Source organism: Pholcus phalangioides, unplaced genomic scaffold, assembly GCF_987345545.1.
Source record: "Pholcus phalangioides strain wild (caught in Gottingen) unplaced genomic scaffold, Ppha-v1.0 ptg000004l_1, whole genome shotgun sequence".
In the NCBI taxonomy this organism is placed as follows: Eukaryota; Metazoa; Arthropoda; class Arachnida; order Araneae; family Pholcidae; genus Pholcus; species Pholcus phalangioides.
The window spans coordinates 11,640,808-11,653,168 of NW_028301597.1; the positions used below are offsets into that span (position 1 = coordinate 11,640,808).

General features: G+C 37.5%; 1 protein-coding gene and 1 pseudogene across 12 annotated transcripts in view; both read left to right on the forward strand.

Moving 5' to 3' along the window:
- Window positions 1-12,361, forward strand: part of LOC149086538 (S1 RNA-binding domain-containing protein 1) — a 542,948-nt gene that overhangs the window by 318,848 nt on the left and 211,739 nt on the right. The gene's annotated exons all lie outside the window — the stretch shown is intronic.
- On the forward strand, window positions 4,896-11,194 carry LOC149086541 (uncharacterized; annotated as a pseudogene).

The window sequence follows — 12,361 nt, forward strand, 5'->3', positions numbered from 1 at the left end:
GACAGTGCTCTAATGAAGGAAAGTCCAATTCTTCTTTCTCTGGGTGGAAATTTGGTGATGGGATTAGATGTCTCCTATTTCTTCTATAGATGTTATTTCCCGACTTAATCAGATAAGATCTTGGGAATGAAGTCTTTTTTAGTACCACACCAGTAGCTCTTCTGTCAGTTATCCATACTTCTTCTCCTTCCTGTAATTTCTTTAGATCTCTCACACCATGTCTTTGGTTGTAGTTTTGGCACTGTCTTTCAACTCTTCTTTCTTCCTTGACCTCGATGGTTTTTCTATCCACTGCTTGTGGTTGCAACTGACCTTTAGCTATTGGCAAAGTTGTTTTAATTCTTCTACCCATCAACAACTCTGCTGGACTGAATCCGTTTTCTAGGGGAGTTGCTCGATATGCCATCAAAGCAATGTATGGATCTTCAGACTTCTTAATCAGCATTTTAACTGTTTTTACTGTGTGCTTACTCAACCAGACTCACCATTACTTTGAGGAAACTTTGGGCTACTAGAATTGTGTGCGAATCTACACCTTTTAGAAAATGTTTGAAATTCCAATGTTCGCACTGGATCAAATTGAGGCCCATTGTCTGATCGAACAATATTTGGAATGCCATGTCGAGCGAATATGGACTTGCAATGGTTTATGATTTCAGCAGCTGTCAGTTTATCAAGTTTTGCAATTTCAGGAAAACGAGAATAGTAGTCAGCTAAAAGAAGATACCACGAATTCTTGTACTTGAACAAGTCCATGCCAATCATCTCCCACGTTCTCTCAGGAAATGGTGTTGGAATGAGAGGTTGGTGCCTGTTCTTAGATTCTTTGATACAAGCCGTGCAATGTTTTACCTTTTCTTCTATTTCTTTACTTATTCCAGGCCAATAAACAGAACATCTGGCTCTAGCTCTGCATTTTGTAATTCCAAGATGACCTTCGTGAATCGGATTTAGAACTTCCCTTTGATGTGATCGAGGAATGATGATTCTACAGCCTCTCATCACTATCCCATCCTGAATGGAGATTTCATAACGATGTTGCCAGAAAGGTAGACAACAGGAATAGACATCTTTCTTTGCAGGCAGAGGCGTCGGAAGTGTTTCGAACCTGTGGGTGCTCGTCTTGAGTTCCATGCAGGAAATTTCGATTTCTGAATCAATTCTGTGGGTGCTAGGACCTGTTTTACAAACTTCCGTGGGTGCTCGAGCACCCACAGCACCCCCGGCTCCGACGCCATTGTTTGCAGGCCATCCCGTCATTGTATATGATGAAAGTTTCTGACAAACTTCGTCAGCAAGTAGTGCTTCTTGTAGTTCTTCCAGTCTTTTCGATGAAGCTGGTAGAGTCTCTTTAACCATTTGAACATATGCATCTATTTCGTCTTCCAATTCATTTGTCTTGTTTGGATACACTTGAGGACTCCTGGATAAAGCGTCTGCTGCATACAGTTCCTTTCCTGGAATTTGAACTATGTCATAAGAGTATCGCATCATCCTTAATTTGATCCTTTGTAGCCTTGGTGACAAGTCGTCCAAATGTTTTCTGGAGAAGATAGGAATCAGAGGTTTATGATCACTCTCTATCTTGAAATGAGTTCCTGTTAGGTAATCCTTAAATTTCTCACAACCCCATGCAATAACTAAGGCTTCCTTTTCGATTTGGGCGTATCGAGTCTCAGCTGTGGTTAAAGTTCTGGAACCATAGGCAATAACACCAATTTGACCATCATCTTGCTTTTGGCGTAAGGTGGCTCCCAAGCCATATGAAGATGCATCGACAGTAATTATGGATTCCTGATTGGGATTGAAGATTTTCAAAACGGGATCAGATGACAGTATCTCCTTCCATTTGAGAAAAGCATTTTGCTGAGGCATATCCCAGACAAAATCTATTTTGTTACTGAGAAGCATAGTTAGAGGAGAAAGCACTTCTGCATAATTTGGAACAAAACGAGCCAAGTAATTTGCCATGCCCAACATCTGTTTCAGTTCCTTCTTATTTGTTGGTGACTTATACTCCTTGATAGCAATGATTTTCTCATCATCTGGGTGAATTCCTTGGCTATCAATGATGTGACCAAGAAATTTAATTTTGTTCGTTGAGAAGATACATTTTTCTTTGTTCAAAGTCAAATGAACATCCTTCAGTTTCTGGCAAACTTCTCTCAATCTCATATCATGCTCTTCTTGAGTAGACCCCCACACTAGTATGTCATCCATGTGACAAACTGTTCCACTTGTGTTTTCCAGAATTTGTATCATTCTTCTTTGGAAATGTTCTGGAGCGGAAGAGATTCCAAAGGGTAGTCTAAGAAATCTGAATCTTCCAAACGGAGTAATAAATGTTGTGAGATAAGATGATTTTTCATCCAATGGGATTTGCCAGAATCCTGAATTTGCATTCAGTTTTGAGAACACTTTAGCACCAGATAAGAGATTCAGTGTGTATTCCACTTTGGGTAAGGGATGTAATTCCCGTAGCACATTTTTATTCAGCTCGATCAGATCCACACAAATTCTCACCTTTCCATCACCTTTGGGCACTATGACAACAGGAGAGCACCACTCTGTTGGCTCGGTGACTGGAGTTATGACTTTTTGTTCGACCATCCTTTTTATCTCGATTTCTGTCTTCTTCAAAAGAGGTATGGGTATTCGTCTTGGTGATGTTACTGCACATGGAATGGCATCAGGCTTGAGTTGTATGGAATAGCATTCCTTCATGAGTCCAAGTCCTTCGAACAGTTCAGGAAACTCTTTTTTCAGATCAATTGCAGTTATCCATTGAACAGCACTGATATTGGGTCCTAAACCAAAGGATATCAAAGCTGGTTTCCCAAGAAGACAGTTTTTCAAGCCATCGATGACATAGATTTCTTCTGTGCATTTCTTGTTTAAATAGCTCAGAGGTGCTTCGAATATGCCCAGCACTTTTAACGGAGTGTTATCTGGACCACAGAGAGTTCTATCAGATGGTTTCAAATTCAATTTCTGAAACATCTTGTAATACAAAGTTGCAGGTATTACTGTATGATCTGCTCCGCTATCTAGTCGAAATTTCAATTTCTTATTCATAATATTGACAAAAACTGTCCAATCCTGGTTTGTGTTGTCTTGAATATGACCCAAGAACGAAATTTTTGAATGCTGGTTTGGTTTCTTTGCTAAACAAACGTTTCCGAAATGTCCCAGTTTCGAACATTTAAAATATTTGGCATCTCTAGCTGGATATAATCTTCTCTCATGTTTCTGCTTGCCACACCATTTGCATGTCTCCGAATGTTGGGAATCTGAAAAGTTCTTGCTCTTTGGTTTATTTTTCACACCAGACTTTTGATATTGAAAGTGATCAGATTTTCTTGAAGACATTGCATGTATAGGAACATTGGTTTCCATTTCATTGAGTTTATGTTGTTGCTGCTTGATTGATTCACTAAGCCTAACTTGTTCTACTGCTTTTGTTAGTGTAAGTTCGGCATCCAGTTGCAACCTTTCACTTAGAGGTTTATCTCGAATACCAACAACAATACGATCACGTATGAGTTGATCATGCAATTCTCCATAATCACAATGTTCAGCAAGGCTGTATAAAGCAGTAATGAAGTTGTTTACTGATTCTCCTTCTTGCTGCACACGTTTGTTGAACTGTGCTCGTTCAAAAATTGTATTCTTTTTAACAATGAAATGATCACTAAACTTCTTCACAACAAATTCATAGTTTCCCCTTTCAGTGTCAGCCAACTTGAAAGAAGTGTAAATGTCCTCGGCTTGTTCACCCATAATATAAATCAGCGAGTTTACCTGCTCTTCTCCCGTCTTGGTGGAGAGCCCAGAAGCTATACGGAATCTTTGGAAGCGAGTTATCCATCTTGACCAGTTTGCAGGTGTTGAAAATGTAAAATTGTCCGGCTGGTTCATATGTATTGCTGGAATGGCAAAAGGAAAGTGCTCTGGATCAGTCATGTTTACTTTTCAGATTGGAAGTTCCTTGCAAGTACTGATTTTCATCTACTTGATGTGTATCAGAACATTTTTTTTCTCTGCTGCTATTTTGTTGTCATGGCCTTTTACCGCTGCCACCATGTTGTATTATCACTTTATTTAAATCAAGAAAAACATTACATACACAAACACACAGAGCATATACATTGTTTGTCAGTTCCCCTTCCCATTCGGACGGCCTTGACTACCCAATTCTTTGGCTGGTGGTGATGATGATTATTACACACATAATTTCACACCAAAACTTCAGCCAGTGTCACTGCTTCTTGATCAGGAATGGGATTCGCTTCTGGTACTTGGTAAACATTAATTGTTCACGGAGACTTTGTCGAGATAAGACACACATTTTTCTTCTCATTTCTTTTGCACCAATCGAAGAGATGGCACCCACCTGCGCCAAACTCGATAAACATATCTGCTATGCAGAATAAGCTGACTAGGTTGGATACCATTGGTGAGGAAACTAGAATGCTTGAATTCTCTAAGTGATCTATCAGAAAGTGTCAAATTCATGAGCGAGAAATTTTAAGAGCTTAACCTGACCATCCAGCAAATTACAATATGAGAATAAGAAACTATAGGAGGAGAAGAAAATGATGTGGTGCGAAAACCAAATGTTGGAAGATATGTGTGTAATAACCATCATCACCAGCAAAAGAATTCAGCGGTCAAAGCCGTCCGGATAGGAAGGGGAACTAACAAGCAATGTATATGCTCTGTGTGTGTTTGTGTATGTGATGTTTTTCTTGATTTAAATAGAGTGATAATACAACATGGTGGCAGCGGTAAAAGGCCATAACAACAAAGTAGCAGAAGAGAAAAAAAATGTTCTGATACACATCAAGTAGATGAAAATCAGTACTTGCAAGGAACTTCCAATCTGAAAAGTAAACATGGCTGATCAAGAGCACTTTCCTTTTGAAATTCCAGCAATACAGATGAACCAGCTGGACAATTTTACATTTTCAACACCTGCAAACTGGTCAAGATGGATAACTTGCTTCCAGAGATTTCGTATAACTTCTGGGCTCTCCACCAAGACTGGAGAAAAGCAGGTAAACTCGCTGATTTATATTATGGGTGTACAAGCCAAGGACATTTACACTTCTTTCAAGTTCGCTGACACTGAAAGGGGAAACTATGAATTTGTTGTGAAGAAGTTTAGAGATCATTTCATTGTTGAAAAGAATACAATTTTTGAACGAGCTCAGTTCAACAAACGTGTGCAGCAAGAAGGAGAATCAGTAAGCAACTTTATTACTGCTTTATACAGCCTTGCTGAACATTGTGATTATGGAGAATAAATAAATAATAAATAAATAAATTTTATTGATTTGACCAGTAGGTCCTTCAATAAGTGGCAATTCATTGTTGCCACATTTTACAGTTATATTTACAAAATATACCATACATTGGGAATATAATGGAGCACATATGTTGGTGTCAGAACAGTTAATATAAGGTGAGGGGAAATAATGAATGAATGATAAGCAGACACAGAATAAGCATTATAATATACCGACAAATAAAAATAGGTAATATACATACAGAGCGGACAAAAAGCAAGTAATAAAAGAAAAATTAAATTAATAACAATAGAAAAATATGGACTTCAGTCCAAACAGAGCGAGCGTAGGCGAATACATGATAAGATAAATAGATATATTGAGTATAAGTTATCAGTGATCGAAAGTAATTGAGCAATATTAGCGGGACTTGAAGAGAGATTTAAATATTTGGATCTGGGATTAGAGTAAAAAGGGCAGTGAAAAATTACATGATTCCAATCCTCAAATACCAAAAGGTTGCAATACGTACAATTGCTTATGGGATCTATAGAAAAGTTTTTACCATTAACAAAAATTGATGTCTGATTAAATCTGAGTTGGGCAAAAACCCTTTTGACTGAGATATGAAAAGGGAGGAAAAAATAGTCTTCCATCAGAAAAGTTGTTTTTATATCTTTATAGTGAGAAAAATTTTTACTATTTACAATACGGAAGAAATCAGTTTGGATACTCTGGTTTTTTATGCTCTCGATAATCAGTGGAAGATAAGCTTTTACAAGACTTGGATTTTGTTGAACCCAAATAAAACCGAAGCCAGCATTGTCAAGAATATTTTTAACGTGAAATGCCCAATTATTTTTATTATTAATGGACGAATTACAAGATTGAAATAGTTGGTCATAACTTATTCTTGTCAAACGGGATTGTTTCATTTCAAGCAAACGTATCCAGAATTTTAAAATATATTTTTTAAACGAAACACTGAGGCTTGGGCGGCCAAGTTCAACTCTCAGAGCGTACCCAGGGATATTTCTAGAAACTATCAATAGCCTCTTAGCGAAAATACTAAATATTTGATCCATTTTATCAATAAATTGTAATACCCAAATGGGAGACGCATATGAGGCTGTTGAGAGCAAGAGGGAATCAAAAAGTTTTCAAGCCGTGACCAAGGAATTATTATGAGCTCCTCTAAGTATATTTATTACTGGTAATATAGCTGTTTTGGACTTTGCCAAAAAGTGTAAGTATGCTGTATAAAATTTGCCGGAACTTGAAAAAGGGACCCCCAAGTACATGTAAGTCGAAGTGGTGGTTAATTGTTGACCCCTAAAGTACCATTTATCATATTTTGACAATTTACCTGATTTTTTGAATACAATAACTTGGGTTTTATTAATATTAAGGTCAATCAAAAAGTCGTCACAAAACCCTGGAGTATATCTATTTTTCTTTGCAGGTTTTTTGGGGAATCAGATAAAATTACGGCATCATCCGCGTACAGAAGAGCATGTATACCAGTGGCATGATTTATAAAAACTGGTGAAATACTAGAGGAATTTAGACGGTCTGTGAGTTCTTTAATAAAAATTGAGAAAAGTGAGGGAGATAAAACTTCACCCTGCAAAACCCCTTTAGTAATATTTATTGCAGCAGTTAGCCCATCGAGAGTTCTAATTCTCACTTTTGCTTTAGCATACATGTCAGAGAGTATCTTGATAAATTTATCACTGATACCTATGGATCTCAGAACATGCCAGAGTAGGGAATGGTCAACACTATCGAAAGCCTTCTTGAAATCGATAAAAATAGCATAGAGTTTACCCCTAGGTTTAAAAATATACTTCTGTATGAGATTATTCAAAATAAAAATTTGATCAGTGGTTGAAAAATTAGAACGAAATCCAGCCTGTTCTCTTGGAATAATGTCTTTCTCATTTAGCCAGGTATTTAATCGATTATTCAAGATGGAGGTAAATAATTTGGTCGCGACTGAGATCAAAGAAATGGGTCTGTAGTTCTCGGGTTGGGTGGGGTCACCTTTTTTATACATAGGATTGACTTGTACCTCGATCCAGGAAACTGGAAAACATGATTTTTCAAAGATATCATTGAAGATTTTTAGAAGCCTTGAAAGATTCGGTGGTCTCAAACTCTTTAAATATTCAGGTTTTATGAGATCACCTCCATGAGCCTTTCCACTTTTCATATTCTTGAGGGCAAACAAAAGTTCTTCCAAAGAAAACGGGTTGTCCAAAATAGAATCCGTATGTGCAAGAGCAGGCTCGAAACTGGAGGGAAAAATTTGTACTTGATTGTTATCAGTCGGGGAAAACAGATTTGAATAAAACTGGTACCATGTTGCTGTAGGAACATTATTGAGATTCGAACGTCTAGGTTTAAAATTATTAATTATTTTTCAAAATTCAGAAGAATTTATCACAGAAATCAACAATCTATTTTGGTTTGAAAAAAAATCTTTTTTTTTCGTTTTACAGAGTTTTTTATACCTTAATTTTAGAGCTCGAAAAGTTAAAAAAACTTCTTGAGAGTGAGATTTTCTGAGAGAACGAAGAGTTCTATGAATATATTTTTTTAAATTATGGCAGTCCGCATCAAACCATGTTGATCTGTTATGGGAAAAGTCGCGATTGTGTACGGTACGAATAAGATTCAATTCAGTAGCAACATTAAAGAGAGTCTCAACGAATATGTTTGGAGTTATTTCTAAATCGGGAATCCTAGAAAAGGAATGATTAACTTTCGTGTCAAACTCATCTGAGCAATCAGTATTCCAGAATGATTTTTTGTAGCTTGTTAAAAATCTTTTGTTTTGAGGGACAGTAGCTGAGATAAATTTAGCACTAATTGGAAAATGATCGGAGAAACAATCATCCAAAATTTCAAAGTCATGAAAAAATTGTATGTATAAATCATATGAGATAGCAAATAAATCAACCGTGCTAGCACCATTGTAGGAATAATATGTGAACGCGTCATGTGTATCTCCCCTTGAATACCCATTCAATAAGATCAAGTTATTAGTTAAGAAAAAATCATATAAGCAACGACCTCGCTCGTTATCTATCCTATCCATTGAAGCTCTAGTAACAGTATCATTTTCATCATGCATAATAGGAAAATATGTCTTATCACCTAATCTAGCGTTAAAGTCCCCAGCAATTATAACATTATCGAAGTTACAAATCAGTTCAGACAGGTCTGATAAAAACTGTCTAAAATTAGTGTTATATTCTTTGCCAGGAGGGAAATAGCCAAAAACTGTTAAACATTTTAGATCACTTGTCAAAGAAAATTCGGCAATAATAGAGAATCTAGTTTTCGCTACAATTTTTAAATTTTTGATTTTATCGGCTCTATAACCCAATATGATTCCTCCGCTCGCCTTGCCTGTGTTTGAAGTTTTGACACCATCAACTTGAACGGTTGAATATGCGGATAATACATTAGGGAGAAGGAAATTATCTATACTCCAAGTCTCAGCAAGACAGAATATATCATGCGATAATAAAAGTCTCGAAAAATCGGGAAATAAAAATTTACTAGAAATACCCGCGACATTGTAAAATAAAATTCCTAGATAACTTACTGTTTCATCAGATCTTGAGGGTGTCATCGGTGGGAGAATATTGCCGCCCACGGGGACCGATTTCAGTTTAAATTCGAACTTTCAATTTTTAGTTCCTCGATTGAATCGGAGTTTGCGACATATACAAATGTTTTGCCATTCACTTTAAGTTTGTCGAAATAGAGGCATGGTTTCTGTCCAGGTAATTTAATTTCTTGTCCGAAAGTCCAAAGTTTGTTTCTTATTGTACGCACACGGACACTAAAGTCATCTGATATCGAAAATCCGGATCCTTTCAGCTTCAAAGCAGATTTTTTTTATAGTTTCCTTATCCTTGAAGTTCAGGATACGACAGATAATTGGCCTTGGGCGATCCGCACGTACTCCTCCCAGTCTATGCACACGTTCGAAAAGTATGTTTTCAAGAAGCAGATATTTTTTACAAAATTTACAATAATAATAATAATAACCCCAGAAGGCATGAAATGCACTTATACTGGAAGGAAAAAAAAAAAATAGTCAGTACGGGAAGCACTTCGCATACGGAGCCAGGTCGAAATCCCCAATAGTGGAAGCAAATCTTGCGTAGGAGGCACATACAAGTTCTGATGGAAGACTGTTCCATATTCTTGCCACACGGCATCTATATCCTTGGAAAAAACAATCCCTTCTAGCCATTGGTATTCTTATTTGGAAGCGATGCCTACGTAGGTTAACTTGCCTGTCTATGATCTCAAAGAAAGGCTCTCTCGATGGTAGATAAACAATTTGGTGGACTAGTTTGTAGCACATCTTCAGATCTGCAGCGATTCTACGCCATTCCAGTGAGTGTAAACCCAGAAATTTAAGTCTCTGGCAATAAGATAGACCGCTCATGCCAATTATTCGTTTAGTAAACGACCTCTGTGGCTTTTCGAGGAGCTGTATGTCCTTGATTTTGTAAGGGCTCCATACTTGAGAACAGCTTCAGGGACTCCAAAGAATAATAGATTATTACGTCTATTACGATTTTCTAATTCATCAATTTTTAATATTAAGTCATTGTATACATTAGGTGTGGGGTGAGCCGTTGATTCAATTATTCCAGTATGCTCCAGACGTTCGAATGCAGAGAGCCTCTCATCGAACTCAGAAATTTTCTTATCAATATTTTCGGCCCATGCATCGAATTTTTCCATTCTCTCTGTGAGCAGAGATAAATTTCGCTCCAGTTTTTGTGTGGTTGAAACATGCAATTTGATCAATAAATTGATTCCATCTTTCACATCACCCTCAGGGTCAGCAGCGTATTCCATTGCTTCCGTCACTTCGTAGGATTCCAAATCTGTCACTTCAGGTGAGTATTGTCTTGCCCGTTTCAAATTATCTGTAGGTTGCTCGATCGGTGAGTGCTGGAGTGAAGATTTCGGTGAAAAAACTTGGGTATAATTTTCAATCGAACTTTGATTCATGACCTTCTTTGGTGGTCCTGGATTTTGTTCAACTCCACCAATAAGCAGTAGTAGGAAAATGAGACCTCCAGGTAGTGAACCACATCTCCGTATAAACGAATTTTTCATCACAGTTCTCACGATCATATATCCAGATGTATGCCGCAACCCAGAACCACGCATCGAAAGATGAAAGGTGACTAGACACTGATCAACACACGATTTATTTAAGTTCGAGAAATACGTTTTTTGCATTGATCGATCGTTCCTCACTATTAGCATTGTAGAAACACAAAAAAGCAATGCAAAACATGGTGCTAACATTATGTGTCGAGGGATCCTGCGGGCCCGAAAACACAAGAAAAATTAAAAACAGCAAAAAAAAAAAAAAATGGGGGGGGGGGTGAAATAGAACCATTAAATGGCGGGAGCTAAGAAAAAAACCGTGCGTTCGACACCGCTATCTCGTTGCCCTGTGATTATGGAGAATTGCATGATCAACTCATACGTGATCATATTGTTGTTGGTATTCGAGACAAACCTCTGAGTGAGAAAGCTTGCAACTGGATGCCGAACTTACACAAACAAAAGCAGAAGAACAAGTTAGGCTTAGTGAATCAATCAAGCAGCAACAACATAAACTCAATGAAACGGAAACCGTTGTTCCTATACATGCAATGTCTTCAAGAAAATCTGATCACTTTCAATATCTAAAGTCTGGTGTGAAAAATAAACCAAAGAGCAAGAACTTTTCAGATTCCAAACATTCTGAGACATGCCGATGGTGTGGCAAGCAGAAACATGAGAGAAGATTATGTCCAGCTAGAGATGCCAAATGTTTTAAATGTTCGAAATTGGGACATTTCGGAAATGTTTGTGCTTAGCAAAGAAACCAAACCAGCATTTAAAAATTTCGTTCTTTGGTCATATTCAAAACAACACAAACCAGAATTGGGCAGTTTTTGTCAATATTATGAATAAGAAATTGAAATTTCGACTTGATAGCGGAGCAGATCATACAGTAATATCTGCAACTTTGTATCACAAGATGTTTCAGAAATTGAATTTGAAACCAGCTGATAGAACTCTCTGTGGTCCAGAGAACACTCCGTTACAAGTGCTGGGCATGTTCGAAGCACCTCTGAGCTATGTAAACAAGAAATGCACAGAAGAAATCTGTGCCATCGATGGCTTGAAAAACTGTCTTCTTGGGAAACCAGCTTTGATATCCTTTGGTTTAGGACCCAATATCAGTGCTGTTCAATGGATTACTGCAATAGATCCGAAAAAAGAGTTTCCTGAACTGTTCGAAAGACTTGGACTCATGAAGGAATGCTATTCCATACAACTCAAGCCTGATGCCATTCCATGTGCAGTAACATCGCCAAGACGAGTACCCATACCTCTTTTGAAGAAGACAGAAATCGAGATAAAAAGGATGGTCGAACAAAAAGTCATAACTCCAGTCACCGAGCCAACAGAGTGGTGCTCTCCTGTTGTCATAGTGCCCAAAGGTGATGGAAAGATGAGAATTTGTGTGGATCTGATCGAGCTGAATAAAAATGTTCTACGGGAATTACATCTCTTACACAAAGTGGAATGCACACTGAATCTCTTATCTGGTGCTAAAGTCTTCTCAAAACTGCATGCAAATTCAGGATTCTGGCAAATCCCATTGGATGATAAATCATCTTATCTCACAACATTTATTACTCCGTTTGGAAGATTCAGATTTACTGCCCTTTGGAATCTCTTCCACTCCAGAACATTTCCAAAGAAGAATGATACAAATTCTGGAAAACACAAGTGGAACAGTTTGTCACATGGATGACATACTAGTGTGAGGGTCTACTCAAGAAGAGCATGATATGAGATTGAGAGAAGTTTGTTAGAAACTGAAGGACGTTCATTTGACTTTCAACAAAGAAAAATATATCTTCTCAACGAGCAAAATTAAATTTCTTTGTCACATCATTCATAACCAAGGAATTTACCCAGATGATGATAAAATCATTGCTATCAAGGAGTATTAGTCACCAACAAATAAGGAG